Consider the following 21,595-nt stretch of genomic DNA (forward strand, 5'->3'; position numbering starts at 1 on the left):
CCTTCTCCCACTGAGGCCAGGGAAGACACCTGAGTTAGGGTATCAGATTTCACAGACAGGCAAACCTTTGGGGATAGCCTCGGCTCCAGTTACTTACAACAGTGTATGTAATACTGTATTAAACTTAGTAAGGTTTATTTACCTTCACCTAGCAACTCATCCTGAGAAAGAGTGCTCTGGCCTGATGCTTTTGTTTTCAGCCCTATCTTCCTCTTTCTTCTGTGCTTACCACTGTAACACAGGAGAAGCTTCTAATATTAATGTTGCCAGATCTTTCCGGTCTTGGGGGATAATTCTATTCTGAGTTGTATATGGATGTAATATCTTCTTTACGTATGATGAATATATACTTCAGGAAAGGACTGCTTCCTTGTTTCTATTAAGATCTAATATGACGAAAGGATTCTGATTAATATTCCAGAATCGTAGGCCACCAGGTTGGTATGTCATCACTCACTGAAGTGAGGTGAATTTTATAACACCTTTTGGCCACCCACTTTCAATGTCATTATGTGGTATTGCCTTAGGCTCTTTTCTACATTCCCCTGCCTTTGGCTGAGTATATGTTTGAGGTCTCTCTGTGACTGTGCAAAGAAGTAAGAGCTAGGGCTGGGCCACAAAATAAGAAAGTACTTGTTCATCCAAAACAAAAACAAAAAACAAACAAACAACCAAAAAAAGCTCTAGGGTAAAATATCGGTGCTAGTGCTGAACTGAACTGCCAGAGGTAATTTTATTTTAAAGTAAATAACACTATCTTGGGGCTGATAATATGAATCAAATATCCTGCAACATAAGTTTGCAATGTTGCCTGCATTTTATAAATCAAGTCTGACCACCGTTTTGGTTCTTTCCAATCATGTCTGAGTGCATCATCACGGGAACCCCAAAGAAAATCAGAAATGGGTCCTTGAAGCTGATGCACAGGGCCAGTATAGACCTGAATATTACAGAGGACACCTTGATTCTTAACACAAGGGATCATTTCTCCATCCCTCTTGTCACATAATTTATGACAAGATGTCACCTTTCCTAACCTTAGCTTCTTTTCCTAAGTGCTGCTGAAGGGAAGATTTGGTGTCAAGAGGTCTGGACTCAGACCACAGGAACACTGAATTCATTTAAATAGGTGTAGTTTATTGAATGCACACACCAATACAGTTCAACCAGAGCAACAGCTCACAACTGTGTACTGGACATTGCTAGGCCCAGCTCATTGCAAAATCCACATGGGCTAAAGCACAAGTGCTGGAAATGCTGCTGTCTATGGGCCCTGACTCGGGTCATTTTACACATAATTGTTCCTATTTTCCTTGAATCTAATGGGTCCTATGTGAAGCTCATAGTTGGGGAACTTGTTAAGATTAACAAACCTCGTAACATACAGAATATAACAGGGTATGTGACCAGCACCACACAGTTCAATGTCAGGTTTTTTTGTTTTTTGTTAGTTTGTTTGTTGGCATCCATAATGTAGAGGCGTATTACAGAACAATAGGAAAGAGCTGGCTGCTGTGTAACAAATTTGCTGCTATTAAGGTAGGTATGGGGGCAAGACCTCAGTAACAGCCCTTAAGATGGGAAGGAGATGATGTGTTTGATACCTGAAAGGAGCTGCCTCAGCTGTGTTTCTCTGCCTGCTCAGTGTCCATTCACCATCACTCTGTCCCTGAAGAGGAACTCAAGGTCTGCCCCCTGCTGCCTGTGAGCCAGGACTAGGCACAGAAAGGCAAGGCCACAGCACTGGTTTCCAATTCCTCAGTAATGCTGGATTTCCAATAATGTACTTGTATACACAAATACAGTGTGGTAAGTTACAATATATACTAATCATTTCTTACATAGGGCAACAGTTGATTGACTACAACTAATTCTATTTTAAAAAAAGAAAAGAAACCTGGCTCTTGTGGAAATATACAAAGAAATATCTACGATGGTGGGCAATGAATTCTGCCATGGACTGAACTCAGAAAAGAGGGGTTGTGAGAAAGATGCATGGTCAAATAGCCCACCAGGTTCACATTGTGTCAACTTGATTTAATCTAATGACAAAGAAGTGGAGTATCTCTGATGGCTTCCTTCTAATCCCTTGAAAGGATCCCTAGGGATTGGCCTCAGTTCATCACACTTCTTGATGGGGCAACAACACTCAAGGAAGCTTGAGATTGTCATAGGCACAGTATTATGCTACATATACAGAGTAGATAATACTACGATGTTCAGATGATGATATCCATTTGTATGCACCCAAAGCCTATCTTGTGGCTGGAGGTTACTGCTTGCCCCTGACCCTGCCCCTGACCATGAACTTGCCCCTCCCCCTACTCCTGACCCTGCCCCTGCCCTAGGCACCTAGGGGAACTGAGGAGAGCCTGAGGGACAGACCCCAGGCCAGGACCCCCAGAGGCTTGTGTCTCCCTTTTCCTAGAAGTGTTATCTTCAATTCTCCACACTGGGTTTCATTTGCCAGGAACTGGTAGTTGGAGGGCTTTGCTGAGCCTGGGATAGTGGTGGGACTTATGATTGAGGGAAGTCTTTCAGGGAGATGGAGGCCTTTCTCAAACTCTCTGAAATCAGGTACCCTCCCTGGTTTGAGAGCCCTGGGAAAGTTGGGAAGCCACTTTTCCCTGTCCTGTGTGACTTTACCTGCAGGGTGGGCTCTCCTGCAGGAGACACTTTCACAGGCTTCTTTAAAAGCACCTTTTCCTCAGATCCAGATCAGCTGTGAAAACAGGCTTCTCCATGTCAGGGTGAGAGCTCCCCCTCCAAGCTCAGAGCTACAACTCCTTAGGATCCTCCAGTCACAATGCTGGGTGGGTCCCATGGAGGAGTTAGAGCAAAGTGCCCCTTCTGAGAGTTGACTTCTGAGAAGAACAGACCTGAGAGAACAAAGTGCATCCCAGGGGAGAAAAGAGGCCTGAATGATTTTAAATTGGAGAAAAACCCCATATCCACCATCTAACAACGTTAGGGTTTGTGCATGTGTGGACTTCAGAACCTTAAGGTCAGATTTTCTGATAACAGCTGCTAGGTGAAGCTGAAGACTACTGTGGGTGGGATTGTCCCAGGCAGGGAGGGGATCTGACTCTGCAGGCCTGGCCAGCTTCTTCATTCTCCTGAAACTAAGTGTTGGTCAGCTGTAAATCTGAACTGAGAGTTGGTTTTTGTCAACTCAAATGGATGACATTTCAAGTCTCACACATTATGGGAGAGAGGCACATATACCCACGGGTGATTTGAACTTACTTCTGTAGAAGTGACTGGGAGCCAACAGAGGGAAAACATTCTCACCTTTAGGATTCTGTCTGTATCAGAGACTACAGGGACTGGCTTCCTGGACAGACATGGCCAAGCAGACACACCGTGTAATGGGGAAAACCTGAGGTAAGAAATGTCCTGGGGACAGTGATTTCAGGTTGTGCCTTTACCCAGGAATCTCTGTTGCCATTAAGGCAAGCGGCCTTGGGCCTGCTAACTTGTCACTATGTCAGGGTGTCTCTGCTCTTACACCTGCATCAGGACCTTCTTAGATGAAGGCCTCTCTTTAAAAAAAAATGTATATAATGCAATGTTTCTCAAACTCTGGGCTACGACCACTCACAAAGAATGTATATCAGATACCTTGCAGATTATGACTTATAAGAGTAGCAATATTAGTTATGAAGTAGTACTGAAATAATTTTATGGTGGGAGTCATCACAGCATGAAGCACTGTATTACAGGTGTGCAGCACTAGGCGTGTTGAGAAGCACGGCCATAGAATCTGACAGATGGGAGCAGACCAGAAAATATTCCTCCATTCACATAACAATTAAAACCCTAAATGCTCAGATCAAGAAAGAATATTAAAAGGGGTAAGGTATAAATATGCAGTAACAAATGAATTCAGACCTATCTGAATTACACCAGACTTCTCTTTTTTTTTTTTTTATTAACTTGAGTATTTCTTATATACATTTCTAGTGTTATTCCCTTTCCCGGTTTCCGGGCAAACATCCTCCTCCCCCCTCCCCTTCTTTATGGGTGTTCCCCTCCCCATCCTCCCCCCCTTGCCGCCCTCCCCCGAACAATCTAGTTCACTGGGGGTTCAGTCTTAGCAGGACCCAGGGCTACCCCTTCCACTGGTGCTCTTACTAGGATATTCATTGCTACCTATGAGGTCAGAGTCCAGGGTCAGTCCATGTATAGTCTTTAGGTAGTGGCTTAGTCCCTGGAAGCTCTGGTTGCTTGGCATTCTTGTTCATAAGGGGTCTCGAGCCCCTTCAAGCTCTTCCAGTTCTTTCTCTGATTCCTTCAACGGGGGTCCTATTCTCAATTCAGTGGTTGCTGCTGGCATCCGCCTCTGTGTTTGCTGTATTCTGGCTGTGTCTCTCGGGAAAGATCTACATCCCGCTCCTGTCAGCCTGCAAATCTTTGCTTCATCCATCTTGTCTAATTGGATGGCTGTATATGTATGGGCCACATATGGGGCAGGCTCTGAATGGGTGTTCCTTCTGTCTCTGTTTTAATCTTTGCCTCTCTATTCCCTGCCAAGGGTATTCTTGTTCCCCTTTTAAAGAAGGAGTGAAGCATTCACATTTTGATCATCCGTCTTGAGTTTCATTTGTTCTAGGCATCTAGGGTAATTCAAGCATTTGGGCTAATAGCCACTTATCAATGAGTGCATACCATGTATGTCTTTCTGTGATTGGGTTAGCTCACTCAGGATGATATTTTCCAGTTCCAACCATTTGCCTATGAATTTCATAAAGTCGTTGTTTTTGATAGCTGAGTAATATTCCATTGTGTAGATGTACCACATTTTCTGTATCCATTCCTCTGTTGAAGGGCATCTGGGTTCTTTCCAGCTTCTGGCTATTATAAATAAGGCTGCGATGAACATAGTGGAGCACGTGTCTTTTTTATATGTTGGGGCGTCTTTTGGGTGTATGCCCAAGACAGGTATACCTGGATCCTCAGGTAGTTCAATATCCAATTTTCTGAGGAACCTCCACACTGATTTCCAGAATGGTTGTACCAGTCTGCAATCCCACCAACAATGGAGGAGTGTTCCTCTTTCTCCGAATCCTCGCCAGCATCTGCTGTCACCTGAGTTTTTGATCTTACCCATTCTCACTGGTGTGAGGTGAAATCTCAGGGTTGTTTTGATTTGCATTTCCCTTATGACTAAAGATGTTGAACATTTCTTTAGGTTTTTCTCAGCCATTCAGTATTCCTCAGCTGTGAATTCTTTGTTTAGCTCTGAACCCCATTTTTTAATAGGGTTATTTGTCTCCCTGCGGTCTAACTTCTTGAGTTCTTTGTATATTTTGGATATAAGGCCTCTATCTGTTGTAGGATTGGTAAAGATCTTTTCCCAATCTGTTGGTTGCCGTTTTGTCCTAATAACAGTGTCCTTTGTCTTACAGAAGCTTTGCAGTTTTATGAGATCCCATTTGTTGATTATTGATCTTAGAGCATAAGCCATTGGTGTTTTGTTCAGGAAATTTTTTCCAGTGCCCATGTGTTCCAGATGCTTCCCTAGTTTTTCTTCTATTAGTTTCAGTGTATCTGGTTTGATGTGGAGGTCCTTGATCCACTTGGACTTAAGCTTTGTACAGGGTGATAAGCATGGATCGATCTGCATTCTTCTACATGTTGACCTCCAGTTGAACCACCACCATTTGCTAAAAATGCTATCTTTTTTCCATTTGATGGTTTTGGCTCCTTTGTCAAAAATCAAAGTGCCCATAAGTGTGTGGTTCATTTCTGGGTCTTCAATTCTGTTCCATTGGTCTATCTGTCTGTCTCTGTAACAATACCATGCAGTTTTTATCACTATTGCTCTGTAATACTGCTTGAGTTCAGGGATAGTGATTCCCCCTGAAGTCCTTTTATTGTTGAGGATAGTTTTAGCTATCCTGGGTATTTGCTATTCCAGATGAATTTGCAAATTGTTCTGTCTAACTCTTTGAAGAATTGGATTGGTATTTTGATGGGGATTGCATTGAATCTGTAGATCGCTTTTGGTAAAATGGCCATTTTTACTATATTAATCCTGCCAATCCATGTGCATGAGAGATCTTTCCATCTTCTGAGGATTTCTTCAATTTCTTTCTTCAGAGTCTTGAAGTTCTTATTGTACAAATCTTTCACTTGCTTGGTTAAAGTCACACCGAGGTACTTTATATTATTTGGGTCTATTATGAAGGGTGTCGTTTCCCTAATTTCTTTCTCGGCTTGTTTCTCTTTTGTGTAGAGGAAGGCTACTGATTTATTTGAGTTAATTTTATACCCAGCCACTTTGCTGAAGTTGTTTATCAGCTTTAGTAGTTCTCTGGTGGAACTTTTGGGATTACATAAATATACTATCATATCATCTGCAAATAGTGATATTTTGACTTCTTCTTTTCCGATCTGTATCCCCTTGACCTCCTTTTGTTGTCTGATTGCTCTGGCTAGAACTTCAAGAACTATATTGAATAAGTAGGGAGAGAGTGGGCAGCCTTGTCTAGTCCCTGATTTTAGTGGGATTGCTTCAAGTTTCTCTCCATTTAGTTTAATGTTAGCAACTGGTTTGCTGTATATGGCTTTTACTATGTTTAGGTATGGGCCTTGAATTCCTATTCTTTCCAGGACTTTTATCATGAAGGGGTGTTGAATTTTGTCAAATGCTTTCTCAGCATCTAATGAAATGATCATGTGGTTTTGTTCTTTCAGTTTGTTTATATAATGGATCATGTTGATGGTTTTCCGTATATTAAACCATCCCTGCATGCCTGGGATGAAGCCTACTTGATCATGGTGGATGATTGTTTTGATGTGCTCTTGGATTCAGTTTTCCAGAATTTTATTGAGTATTTTAGCGTCGATATTCATGAGGGAAATTGGTCTGAAGTTCTCTTTCTTTGTTGTGTCTTTGTGTTGTTTAGGTATAAGAGTAATTGTGGCTTCATAGAAGGAATTCGGTAGTGATCCATCTGTTTCAATTTTGTGGAATAGTTTGGATAATATTGGTATAAGGTCTTCTATGAAGGTTTGATAGAATTCTGCACTAAACCCGTCTGGACCTGGACTCTTTTTGGTTGGGAGACCTTTAATGACTGGTTCTATTTCCTTAGGAGTTATGGGGTTGTTTAACTGGTTTATCTGTTCCTGATTTAACTTCGGTACCTGGTATCTGTCTAGGAAATTGTCCATTTCCTGCAGATTTTCAAGTTTTGTTGAATATAGGCTTTTATACTAAGATCTGATGATTTTTTTAATTTCCTCTGAATCTGTAGTTATGTCTCCCTTTTCATTTCTGATTTTGTTAATTTGGACACACTCTCTGTGTCCTCTCGTTAGTCTGGCTAAGGGTTTATCTATCTTGTTGATTTTCTCAAAGAACCAACTTTTGGTTCTGTTGATTCTGTCTATGGTCCTTTTTGTTTCTACTTGGTTGATTTCAGCCCTGAGTTTGATTATTTCCTGCCTTCTACTCCTCCTGGGTGTATTTGCTTCTTTTTGTTCTAGAGCTTTTAAGTGTGCTGTCAAGCTGCTGACATATGCTCTTTCCTGTTTCTTTCTGCAGGCACCCAGCGCTATGAATATTCCTCTTAGCACAGCTTTCATTGTGTCCCATAAGTTTGGGTATGTGGTACCTTCATTTTCATTAAATTCTAAGAAGTCTTTAATTTCTTTCTTTATTTCTTCCTTGACCAGGTTATCCTTGAGTAGAGCATTGTTCAATTTCCACGTATATGTGGGCATTCTTCCCTTATTGTTATTGAAGACCAGTTTTAGGCCGTGGTGGTCCGATAGCACGCGTGGGATTATTTCTATCTTTCTGTACCTGTTGAGGCCCGTTTTTTGACCAATTATATGGTCAATTTTGGAGAAAGTACCATGAGGAGCTGAGAAGAAGGTATAACCTTTTGCTTTAGGATAGAATGTTCTATAAATATCTGTTAAGTCCATTTGGCTCATGACTTCTCTTAGTCTGTCTAAGTCTCTGTTTAATTTCTGTTTTCATGATGTGTCCATTGATGAGAGTGGGGTGTTGAAGTCTCCTACTATTATTGTTTGAGGTGCAATGTGTGTTTTGAGCTTTAGTAAGGTTTCTTTTACGTATGTAGGTGCCCTTGTATTTGGGGCATAGATATTTAAGATTGAGAGTTCATCTTTGTGGATTTTTCCTTTGATGAATATGAAGTGTCCTTCCTTATCTTTTTTGATGAATTTTAGTTGAAAATTGATTTTATTTGATATTAGAATGGCTACTCCAGCTTGCTTCTTCTGACTATTTGCTTGGAAAGTTGTTTTCCAGCCTTTCACTCTGAGGTAGTGTCTGTCTTTGTCTCTGAGGTGTGTTTCCTGTAGGCAGCAGAATGAAGGGTCCTCGTTGTGTATCCAGTTTGTTAATCTATGTCTTTTTATTGGGGAGTTGAGGCCATTGATGTTGAGAGATATTAAGGAATAGTGCTTATTGCTTCCTGTTATATTCATATTTGGATGTGAGGTTATGTTTGTGTGCTTTTCTTCTCTTTGTTTTGTTGCCAAGACGATTAGTTTCTTGCTTCTTCTAGGGTATAGCTTGCCTCCTTATGTTGGGCTTTACCATTTATTATCCTTTGTAGTGCTGGATTTGTAGAAAGATATTGTGTAAATTTGGTTTTGTCATGGAATATCTAGGTTTCTCCATCTATGTTAATTGAGAGTTTTGCAGGATACAGTAACCTGGGCTGGCATTTGTGTTCTCTTAGGGTCTGTATGACATCTGTCCAGGATATTCTGGCTTTCATAGTTTCTGTCGAAAAGTCCGGTGTAATTCTGAATGGTCTGCCTTTATATGTTACTTGACCTTTTTCCCTTACTGCTTTTAATATTCTTTCTTTATTTTGTGCGTTTGGTGTTTTGACTATTATATGACGGGATGTGTTTCTTTTCTGGTCCAATCTATTTGGAGTTCTGTAGGCTTCTTGTATGCCTATGGGTATCTCTTTTTTTAGGTTAGGGAAGTTTTCTTCTATGATTTTGTTGAAGATATTTACTGGTCCTTTTAGCTGGGAGTCTTCACTCTCTTCTATACCTATTATCCTTAGGTTTGATCTTCTCATTGAGTCCTGGATTTTCTGTATGTTTTGGACCTGTAGCTTTTTCCACTTTACATTATCTTTGACAGTTGAGTCAATGATTTCTATGGAATCTTCTGCTCCTGAGATTCTCTCTTCCATTTCTTGTATTCTGTTGGTGAAGCTTGTATCTACAGCTCCTTGTCTCTTCTTTTGGTTTTCTATATCCAGGGTTGTTTCCATGTGTTCTTTCTTGATTGCTTCTATTTCCATTTTTAATTCCTTCAACTGTTTGATTGTGTTTTCCTGGAATTCTTTCAGGGATTTTTGTGACTCCTCTCTATGGGCTTCTACTTGTTTATTTATGATTTCCTGGAATTCTTTCAGGGATTTTCCGATTCCTCTCTGTAGGCTTCTACTTATTCTCTAAGGGAGTTCTTCACGTCTTTCTTGAAGTCCTCCAGCATCATGATCAAATATGATTTTGAAATTAGATCTTGCTTTTCTGGTGTGTTTGGATATTCCGTGTTTGCTTTGGTGGGAGAATTGGGCTCCGATGATGCCATGTAGTCTTGGTTTCTGTTGCTTGGGTTCCTGCGCTTGCCTCTCGCCATCAGATTATCTTTAGTGTTACTTTGTTCTGCTATTTCTGACATTGGCTAGACTGTCCTATAAGCCTGTGTGTCAGGAGTGCTGTAGACCTGTTTTCCTGTTTTCTTTCAGCCAGTTAGGGGGACAGAGTGTTCTGCTTTCGGGCGTGTAGTTTTTCCTATCTACAGGTCTTCAGCTGTTCCTGTGGGCCTGTGTCTGGTGTTCACCAGGCAGGTCAGTTGCAGCAGAAAAGTTGGTCTTACCTGTGGTTCCGAGGCTCAAGTTTGCTCGTGGGGTGCTGCCTACGAGCTCTCTGCGGCGGCAGCAACCAGGAAGATCTGCGCCGCCGTTTCCAGGAGCCTCTGTGCACCAGGTTTCCAGATGGCGTTTGGTGTTTTCCTCTGACGTCAGAGATGTGTGCAGAGTGCAGTCACTTCTGGTTTCCCAGGCATGTCTGCTTCTCTGTAGGTTTAGCTCTCCCTCCCACGGGATTTGGGTGCAGAGAACTGTTTGTCCGGTCTGTCCCTTCAGGTTCCGGCGGTGTCTCTACACCAGACTTCTCAACAGAGAATCCAAAAGCCAGGAAATCCTGGACATATGTAATGCAGACCCAGGATCCTATACCCAGCATAATTCTCATTCATCATGAATGGAGAAACCAAGATATTTCTTGAGAAATCCAAATTTAAACAATATTTTTCTCTAAGACAGCATAACAGATGACAATAGGAGGAAAACTTAAAGACAATGAGCTAAACGGTACCCCCAAAAAGTAAGAAATTAATCACCTCGCAATAATTTCAAAAAGAAAAAAAGACAAGCACACAAACATAATTTCACCCACAATCAGAAAAAGAAGAGAAAGCAGCAATCATTGGTCTTTAATAGTTAAGTAGTCTGTCTGTCACCAATTCCCCAGCTCCTAGGGACTACTTTTGCCAGCCAAAGTGTATCCAAGAATGGGTCTATGGTTCTAGGTCCCTGTGTAGAATAGGATTGATTGACTTACCTGGCATTAATGCAGTGGTAGGCCCTTGGCTCTTGTGAAACCTGTTGCCCACCAAATTGGGATCCTAGAGGTGTGAGGTGGGAATGGATATGTGTGGTCGGGGAGCACTGTCATATTGGCAAAGCCGAACAGAAATGGGGAGTAAGGTTTGATGAGGGGATACTGGAAAGGGGGCCACAGTTGAAATATAAGTAAATAAAATAGCAAATTAATAAAATAGCCAAAAATAAAATAAATAGTAAAAAGGTAAAAGAAAAATTAAACCAAAACAAAACAAAAGAATTCCCTGTAGTGTATTGGCCTAATTCTGCTTCTATTTTAATTCTAATTTGGAGAACTCAAGACTGGCTACCCCAAAAAAACTGACCCTGTTCCCAGATAATTGTGATTATAAAGAAGCCAACAGCCAACAGCTGCACAGCAGAGAGATGGGGGAGGTGAGCTTTGAGGGCTTTGCTAGAGAGGATCATGAGGAGGGAAGAAGGAAGAAGAAGCGGCCAGAGAATAAAGGAAGAAGGTGTGTGATGGAGAGGAGAGAGGAAGAGGACAGCAGCCATGGTTAAGGGAGAGGAGAGCCTGGTCCTGAGGGCTGTCCAAGTGCAACAAAGAGCAGCCAAGATGCTGCACAGTCAGTAAGAGTTGAGCGTTATTGTTTGGAAAGTAGATCTGATACCACGGAGGGCAGGCAGCTGCCCAGCTACTGTGCTGACTAATGCACACTAAAAATAAATTTAACACAATATGTATAACCAGTAAGACAGCTCTGTAGAGGATCCTAAAAGGAATACTTTAGTTTGAGGGAAGGATAAAATACCAGAGAACACAGGGGATAAATTTACAAAACTAGGACAGTTAATCAAAGAAGACTGTGAAAACCACAAAAATTTACATAATGACAAAATTTAATACATAACTTTATAACAATAATTACATACCACTAAACAATATCTGGGATGATGGGGCATGAATTCTGCCATGGACTGAACTCAGAAACGTGGGGTTGGGAGAAAGATGCATGGTTAAATAATCCACCAGGTTCACATTGTGTCAGCTTGATTTAATCTAAGGACAAAGAAGTGGAGTATCTCTGATGGCTTTATTCTAACCCCTTGAAAGGATCCCTGGGGATTGGCCTCAGTACATCACACTTCTTGCTGGGTCAGCGACACTCAAGGAAGCTTGAGATTGTCATAGCACAGTATTAGGCTAGATATACTGAGTAGATGATACTAAGATATTCAGATGGTGATACCTGTTTGCATGCATTTTTAATGTGGACCTAAGGAAAGAGAGATCAAGGTCCTCAGAATAGAAAGATCATTTCCAGTTCTTTTCTACCATTCCAGAGTGAAAGACTGGTAGGGAGAGAATGGTAAATAATAAAGAATTCGTAGATGATGCTTTGAATGAAGTGTGGGTTTCTGTGCTGGTTTTAGACGGGGTCTCAAGTATCACATGTTGCCTTCTACCTGGCTGGCCAGGTTCACTTTGAGCTCAGATAAACCTGCTTCCACTTTCCAATAGATAGACTTACAAGAGTGACCTCCAAGGACTGTGAGGACAGCATTAGCCTTTGACAGTTGAGGTGTGTAACCCACAACTATAGTTTTAGCCACGTTTTCCCATGTCTACCAGCTATTTCAGATTGTTGCTGTTCTATGCCTGACAATCAGGGACACAGAAAAATAACCTGAAAGAGAGCAAGGACATGGTGATCACATCCTTGCCTGTTCTGTATGTTCTGGATGAGGTTTGTTAAAATTCCAATATTGCAAAAAGCTTTATATAGGGCCCAGCACATTAAGGGTCACTATGCACTGTTCTATCTAAAATGTCTAATCAGAACTGAACACCAGACAACACTTCCTGCGAACTTCATATGAGAAGCTTAAGTTTTTTTGTGTTTTTCCCTTTCTTTTTTCTATCTTTATCTCTTTCTTCCTTTCATTCTTTCTTCCTTCGCGTTATAGGTTTAGAGGGATGTATTTTGGGCCATTGATATGCCCCTAGTATCTTAGCTGTGGATGTGATCAGTCAGTGTTAGTGTATGCATTCAATAAAATGTACATTTTTGACTAAGGTAGATGCTTCTGCATTTTGTGGGGTGACCCATTGTCAATGTCTAGTGAATTGGGGGCCCTGGGTATGGTCGCATACCACCAGGACACAGGGGGTGCAGAGCAAAGGCAGAAGCAGCTGCACACAATTGCAAGCTTTATTAATCCCTATGTAGCTGGGAATGTGCATTGCTACAATTTCCGTTTTGTCAAGATTCCATAAGATCATTATTCCCAGGATACCAGGAGCAACTGAGGGAAGACTAAACAAAGAAATACGAATAAACAAAGGCTTCTTCTCAAAATATTCATATAACAAATCACCTATCTTATTATAATCAAAATATACTCACCATTACTGAGAGAGCGTTAGAACCACTTCCACAGAAACAGGACACAGCAGAAGATAGCTTAAGGCCAAGTGAGAAAACATTTTATTCTCCAGGGTGGCATTCCAGCCCCTACGTGAATCTGTCACCAGGCCTTTCTTGACCCTGCCTGGGAGCTGCATCTCTATGTCTTAACAATTCCTTCTTTTTTCTTTTGTTTTAAAAGTAATACTTTCCATAACATAGCTACATGTCCTTGGAGGGGTTTAATCATGTAAAAATAAAGCAACATAATACATAATGTACATAAGATTATGGCAAAACTAGCTCCTCCCAAGCTATGGAAAATCCTTTGAAGCCAAGCCTTGGATCTAATCCTGTCAATTGATCAGCCAAGAATTTCACTTTTTCCATAGGGGTAGTATCTTCTAGCTATTTAACAAAAGATATTCGAACATCATATTTCAAGGCATTAATTACTTTTGTAGCACTTTCATTACCTTCTAAATAGGCTTGAATTAACTTCCAATCATGTTCGGTATCATTATCCATATATTTATTAACATAAAAGTAGTAGGATTTCAATCATATCTTAAATCCTCATATTTTTCAATGGGTAACATCTTTTGACCCAACCATTCTACTGTTTGTTTTGAAACATCTACTTGATGTTGAAGTCTAGTATCAATTTAATTTGCTCTATCCATAACTCATGCGAATCTTTAGGCCAGTCTTCAACAAAATGCTTTGTCTCCATAGATGTTTTTAATGCTATGCTGGAAATGGCTGCCGAAGTAGCAACAGAAATAAGGCTTAAAATAGTAGCTACAATGACTCCAATAATTCCTTTACTTCTCTTCAGCAGATATTAAAAAAAAACAATAATCACATGATTAAGAGGATCTTGAGACCAATGACATCCCAAATTAACAAGCATCCATATATATATTTTTGCTGCATATATTAATAGAATCTTGATTCTTAGTAAACTGAACAGATAAATTAATACATGAATACTAATGACAGTTAGTACAAGCAAATCCATTAGCAAAATTAAATCTACCTATTAAAAAGAAATATGGCATAGGAATACAAGTAGTAACCTTGTCTTTCTTAAATGTTGAAACTTATACTGAGAGGCAGATTGAGTGTCCCAGAAAAGCTTCCATTAGCAAGCACACCTTCTTTTAATGCAGTGACAATCTTCCACAAATGAGCTTGAAACGCAGTAGGATCTTCCACAGAGGCCAGTCGGTTATCACCAATGCCTCCATCTCCACATTCCATCAGCAAGCATCCATTAAGGCGTTCATTCTCCTCTCAGTTCATCCTGGTAACATTTGACAAATCACAAGTGGTAACATTCCATTCTGAACATGTATTAATAATTGGCCATAAGGACACCAATTTATTCATTTATCTTGAATAATTTTTCCAAACATGCCAGGGCAGAATTTCGAAATGCATGGGAGATATTTTAAGCCTACATAAGTAAACCAAGCACAAATAGGATATACTGGCTCGCTAACAAATGTAATGTTATTCCAATTTTGGTTATAGACCAAGCTGTCAATCCTGGAGCCTATAATAATTATTCCTGGTAATCGCCAATTTTGATAACCCATTTGTAGGCCTGGTCTCTGTCCTACACACAAAGGCATCTTTATTCCAGCATAAGGAAAATTATACAAAGCTCCATCATATCTATTCAAAAAGTCAAATTATTCCAAAGAATTGATAAAATGCTTGGGGTGGTGTATAAAACCACACCTGTCTCCTCCCAAGTAGCAGGTTCACATAAAGGTGGACAAGGAATATAAGCCTGATAACTCGCATTGGCTGCAACAGAAGAAACCGTGAGTAAAGCACACATTGCTAAGAATAAGTGCTCAGCAGGAAAGGACTTTTCTGAAGGAGACAACATTTTTTCCTTTCAGGGCTTAATCGCTTCACTTGACCCCACATAGGTAATGGGGTTGTCACTGCACGGATCCTTATCCATTGTCGTTTGTCGACACTAAGAGAAGCCAGGGCCTCAGTAATGGAGGACACCTCCTTCATCTCTGGAGAACATCCATCAGGAGAAAATGTAGCTGGTTTAACTGGATTCCTCTGAGGGTAGGGAGTGGTTCTTATCATTCTGTGCTTGGATCCATCTCCGGGAAAACCAGAAATGTCTCCCATCCTGTAATGAGACAAAACCCTCTCCCCTACATACAGTAAGGTCCCTTCCTGTCATTCAACATCTCAGTCAATTTTTATCCATACTGTCTGTTCCATGCCTTCTGGGGGGAAGTTCAACAAAGTGTCTATCGGCTATTGATATAACTTCACCTTGTGGTAAATTAAGAAAATTAATAACATATAATGCTTGTGCCAATATAGCGCTGGGACTGGTCTGCAAACTCCATTCAGGCTGTGTAAGGCCATCTCTTTTCCTCCTTTTTAATTTTATAATTTGTCATTTCAGGGTAGGGTGAACTCTTTCAACAAAATTTTTCCTTGGGGATTGTATTCTATCCCAGTAATATGTACAATATGATATCGTTGACAAAATTGTTTAAATTGATAAGAAATATATATTGATTCATTATCAGTTTTAATTTTAGAGGACAGTCCCATGACAGCAAAAGTTTCCAATAGATGCTGTATAACATGAGCAGTGCGTGAGCAGTGAGTAACATAACACTCCTGGCAATGGTGTAGCCAATACAAATTTTGAAAAATTATCTATGCTTACATGTATATATGAAAGGCGACCAAACTCAGAAAAATGGGTTCCATCCATCTGCCACGATGTATTAGGTTGCATCCTTCTGGGATTAATTTGAGATGGAATACATTTTATAAGTGAAGGCTGACACATAGGACAATTAGCAATAATTTGTTTGGCTTGAGAATAAGGAATCTTATATTTAATATGTAAATATACTGAATTGGCATGATTATGACTATTTTCTTCTGGGGTAGCAAATTACACTAATTGATCTACCATATGATTGCCAAATGTTAAAGATCCTGGCAATATTTAATGTGATCTAATATGTGTAATGAATATTCTAGAGTTTCATAGTAACAATAGTCCTTTAATATGTGAGCATAACATTTAATATCGGCTTAGATGTAGAAACAACAGCAGTCGCAATATTCTGTACTACTCCTACAACATAAGCTGACTCAGCTATAATATTTTTACATCATGAGTAAAATCCTGCAATACATTAATTACTGCTAATAATTCATTTTGTTGTTCTGACCCAAAAGAAGATTCTTGTCCCCAAAATTTATCTTTGGTCTAATAAGCATCTTGGTCTCAGAGCCATCTGTAAACACAGTAAAGGCTGATGGTAATGGATCCACAGAAATTAGGGTATTTATCAATATTTTTTTGTTTTCTAAAGCAATCCCACAATTTACTATGGGGAGGATGAAATTCAATATTTCCAGTGTAAGAAATCATGGCTAATTGAAAAACCTCAGACATCTGCATTAAATATTCCACTTTATCTTTGCTTAATGGGAAAACAAAAGCAGCACAATCATATCCCCACAGAGTAACAGGTCTTTGTATGCCTTGCTGAATACTTAAAGAAATTTGTCCCTCATAATTTGTTAATGTTTTGTTAAAGTTATATTTAATATATATATGTTAAAGACATTCTAAAGACAACTCATCCTGAGCAAAAGTGCCTGTAGGATATTCAAGATTATTTAAACATGGGGCTGGGGATTTAGCTCAGTGGTAGAGTGCTTACCTAGGAAGCGCAAGGCCCTGGGTTCGGTCCCCAACTCCGAAAAAAAAGAACCAAAAAAAAAAAAGATTACTTAAACATATAATTTAATAACTCTATCTGGATCAATACGTGCCAAATATGCATCTTTCCATTTTCAGAAAAGATATTCTTCCATGCCTTCATATAAGCATAAATATCCCCAGTTTCCTTTATAGGTAATAATGCTCTCCTGTACTCTTAATTAGCATTTTCAAAAGCAAGCATTTTCAGCAGTTGTCCTCCAGCTTCCTGTCCTACCACTGTTCTTTCCGATGTTAATTTTAGTATACATAAAAACTTAATATATGGCTCATAGAAAGCTACTGCCTTTTCAACCAACCACTATCATCCTTTATAATAAGTCGTCTAGGCCACACCTTGAACCGATGCTGGCCTAATTATAGGAAAAGGAAAAGCAGGTGAATTCGTCATCATCATTGTCTGAATCTAATCGTTAACATGCCATCCTCGGGAAATGACATAATAAAAACTGCTTCAGGCAGTGGTGCAGAAGGCCAAACTTTTATTTTCGCTGTCGTCTTAATGAAGCTGTAGCTTCTTGTTCTATATTCCTTATTACCCTGTCTGCATTCATGGCCTTGAACACAGTAAAAATAACAGCCCAAATAGACCAGGATTTGAAATCTTTTTGCCCTGCCTGACAGCCTTTTCCACCTTAGCTTTCACTCTGACCCAGATATCAGAATCCCTGGAACCCTCGTCAGGGAACCATGGGGTGTACTCTCTTGCTGTCTCTAAACACTTTTCTAAACCAGACTGAGAGACATGAATTCCCTGCACCTTTAAAAGATGCTTAAACATAGCGAGATGAAGAGAAGATTTATCTTGTCCCATTTCCTTGTAATAAAATATACTTACCTTATCTGACTGTCCTGACTTACCTTCAGGGACCCTGTTCGGGCGCCAAAAGTCAGTGTTTACTCTGTTGGGAGCCCTGGGTACGTTCCCATACCACCAGGACACAGGGGGTGCAGAGCAAAGGCAGAAGCATCTGCATGCAGTTGCAAGCATTATTAATCCTTATATAGACATGAATATGCATTACTTCAATTCTCGTTTTGGCAAGATACCATAAGATCGTTATTCCCACGAAACCAGGAACAACTGAGGCAAGACTAAACAAAGAAATATGACTAAACAAAGGTTTCTTCTCAAAATATTCATAAAACAAATCATCCCTATTCTTATTATCAAAATATACTCACCAAACTGAAGAGAGCATGAGAGCCGCATCCACAGAAACAGGACATAGCAGAACACAGTTTAAGGCCAAGTGAGAGAAACATTTCCTTCTCAAGGGTGGCATTCCAGCCCCTACTTGCACCTGTCACTCGTCCTTACTTGGTCCTGCCTTGGAGCTGCATATCTCTATGTCTTAACATAACGCCTCCCAGAGAAGACTAGAAATATCCACAGCAGTTCTATAGCAACCAGTCACGGAGACATGGCCTCACGGCTCAGGATACAGATGTATGCTCTAGTTCACCTCTTCACTGTGAAGGACGTCTTTCAGCTTATATTAACTGTCAGCGGCTACTCTGTTATTTATTTTTAAATAGGTTAGAGACCATTTTACTCCACACACAGCACAGGCAGGCTTTAAACTTGGAATAACATCCAGGATGACCAGAGCATGCTCCTGTGCTCCACCACCCAGGCCATCACAAGATAGCATCGCTCTTCCTTGAACACAGGCACTGCAGTCCAGGCCATTGGTTGAAGACTGAGTAACTCATAGGCAGGTAGACTCCATCTCTCCAGAGGAGCACTGCACTCAAATGACACCTCAGTGATGAAAACTATCTGTCCCCAAAGGCATGCACCTCTGCCCATCCCCAGTTCCTCGTGTCAGTAACTCAACCCTTTCATGAACTAGATGGCAATACTTGAGGCAGGATCATCAGTAGTTTACTGGCCAGTCTGGGCTCTATGGGACGCTCTCCCTGAAATCAGTGCCAGCAAGAAATTCAGCATGAAAGCTCTTTGTAAAGAAGCTCAATGACCCGGAGCAGAGCCTGGGACCCTGCACGGTAGGATAAAGTGACTCCCATGGCTTTTCCTCCACCTTCAACACTCATACTTTGGAATGCACACCCCTACAAGGAGATCAATATACATGGAATAAAAAATTAAACAGAAACATTAATGAAGACAATGCAGAAACTTTTTAAAGGATCCTGGGAGCCCTCACTTTGTACTGCCCTTTCTTATGTCCTGGGACCAGCACCTGCACCAGAGGCTGGAGGCTTCCTGCAAAAGAGAGAGAGGAGAGATGCACTGTTCATTCAGCTGGAGAGCTGTGCAAGGACCAGAGCCACCTGTCTTTTTCTGACAGTGGGAGCTGGGCCCAGTGTGGGCTGCTCCTACTATTGGCACCACAAGAAGAGGACCACCTTCCTCGAACCTTCCTGGAAGTCAGAGCACGGGCTATGGACTTCCCTCAATCCTCAGATGACACAATTTCAGCGATGGCTCAGAACCTCTTAGGACAGAGAGGGACCAGAACTTCCCCCCAAAGTAAGATCCCTGTCTTATCTGACAGGTATGAGGGCTTAGGGATGGGACAGAGGATTTGACAAGGTTACATGTAGCACAGGGGCTAGGTTAATAAGGCAATCAAAGAGGAAAGAGACCTGGAACATTCCTCATCTGTTCTTTTTGCTCTATTCATAGGGATGAGGAGGCAGTATGGGGTAGAGGACTATGACACAGCACAGCCTTCTCTGCTCATGGTGAGCTTTCTAGGCTGCCTGGTCACTCTGACCAGCAACTTTTCAACTGTGCCACTCTACTACCAAGGCTGCACAGCTGGTGACCATGTAGCAATAGGACTGTACTGACTTAGTGACAGCTAGAATCTCACAATGATCATGTGTCACAGAAGAGGTTTTTTTTTTTTTAAGAAAAGGATTTAACAAAATATTTATTTTGTCCATACTAGTACACTGTCTCTGTTTTCAGACACAACAGTAGAGGGTAGAAGATGAGATTAGAAATGGTTATAAGACACAGTGTGGTTGCTGGGAATTGAACTCAGATCCTCTGGAAGAGCAGTCAGTGGTCTTAACCACTGAGCCTTCCCTCCAGCCCCAGTATATTGTATTTTCAATATTGTTTGTTTTTATTTCCTTTCTCACCTATGTCTGTATAGCGTTTCTGTGAGTACAGGTACTCATGTGCTTGTGTAAAAGTCAGGGACAACCTGAGCACAGGTCCTCACCTTCTACCTCTCGTCCATGGCTGTGTATGCTAGGCTAGCCCTTCCCCCTAACCCTAGAGACTGTCCACTTTAGGCTCCTGTCTCCCTGTGGGAAGGGCTGGATGACAGACTCTACTGCATCCAGGTTTATGTGGCTTCTAGGGACCTAAACTGTTGTTAGCTTGTTCAGATGAAAATAAACACCATTTCACAGCCCTGGCTGGGCCAGGCAGCGCACAGGTCTTTGCTGCTCTTGCAGAAGACTTGAGTTCAGTCTCCAGCACCAGGGTCAGGTGGCTCACAACCACCTGAGGCTCCAGGTCCAGGGACTTTCAACCTCTTCTGGATAAACCTACATGGCAAAAGCAGGGCTGGGAGCTGGAGGCTTCTGGTGTTGGCTTCTCCCTGCAGTAGGGGGCAAATCATGGGCATATGATATAACATGTAACCCTGTAATTCTACAAAGTGCAGAAGCTCCTGATGTCCCTCATGGTGCCCCAGAGCCTGCCCATCACACATGGAGGCTTCAGTAACATGGCCTTGTCCTGACCTGTGTGCACTGTGCATCCTCACTCTCTACCCCCTGCTTTTCGTGGTTGGAAGTCTCAGGTGTAGGAGGCGCCTACCATAGGCCTCTTCCCTTAGCATTTCAGCATTTTACATTTTATGTAGTTTGTGGTGTTCCTGTACCATGATATGCACATGGAGAGCAGAGGACACAATGTGGACTCAGTTCTCTAGTTTCACCAGATGATTAAACTGAGGCCATGAGGCCGGGTGGCAGAGCCTTTACCTGCTGATCTGTACCCACTTGACCTTCACCAAGCATCCTTTGCTGTACACAGTTACATCAGCCTGTGACCCTCATCCTCCAGACTCTTATGAAGCAAACCCCATAGGTGTGGAGCTCTCATGTTAGCCAGGCCTAAAGGGGAAGGCAGAAAGCCCTTCAGGAACTCTAGAAAAATGTCTATACTGGGCCTAAACTCGTGCTGCCATGTAGGGCTACATTTTTCCTTTAAAACAGGAGGATTTGTGGTGGTGGTGGTGGCACAGGCCTTTGATCCTAACACTTGGGAGGCAGAGGCAGACAGATCTCTGTGAATTCTAGGCCAGCTTCCTCTACAGAGCTAGTTCCAGGTCAGCTACACAAAAGAAACCCTGTCTCCAAGAGTAAAACAAAGAAAGATTAAGAAAGAAAGAAAGAAAGAAAGAAAGAAAGAAAGAAAGAAAGAAAGAAAGAAAGAAAGAGAAAGAAAGGAATGATTTATATTTTGCATACAATGAGATGTCTGCATGTCTATGCCTGAACCATCATGGTAACTATAACTCTTGTCACATCTGCATTAATTCAAATACTGAGGGCTAAATGGTTAAATCTTAATGACAATACAATTGGGGGTGATGCTGAAGAGATGGATGGTTTAGTGGCTAAGAGCAGAAGACCAGGGTTCAGTTCCCAGTGCCCACATGGTGGCTCCTAATAGCCTGTAATTGCAGTTCAATGGAATCGTTCTGGACTTCATGGGCACCAGACATACCACATGGTGCAAAAGAATTTATTAGGTGAAACACTCAGGCCCA

The sequence above is a fragment of the Rattus norvegicus genome, chromosome 19 (assembly GCF_021556685.1).
Source record: "Rattus norvegicus strain SHRSP/BbbUtx chromosome 19, alternate assembly SHRSP_T2T, whole genome shotgun sequence".
Taxonomy (NCBI): Eukaryota; Metazoa; Chordata; class Mammalia; order Rodentia; family Muridae; genus Rattus; species Rattus norvegicus.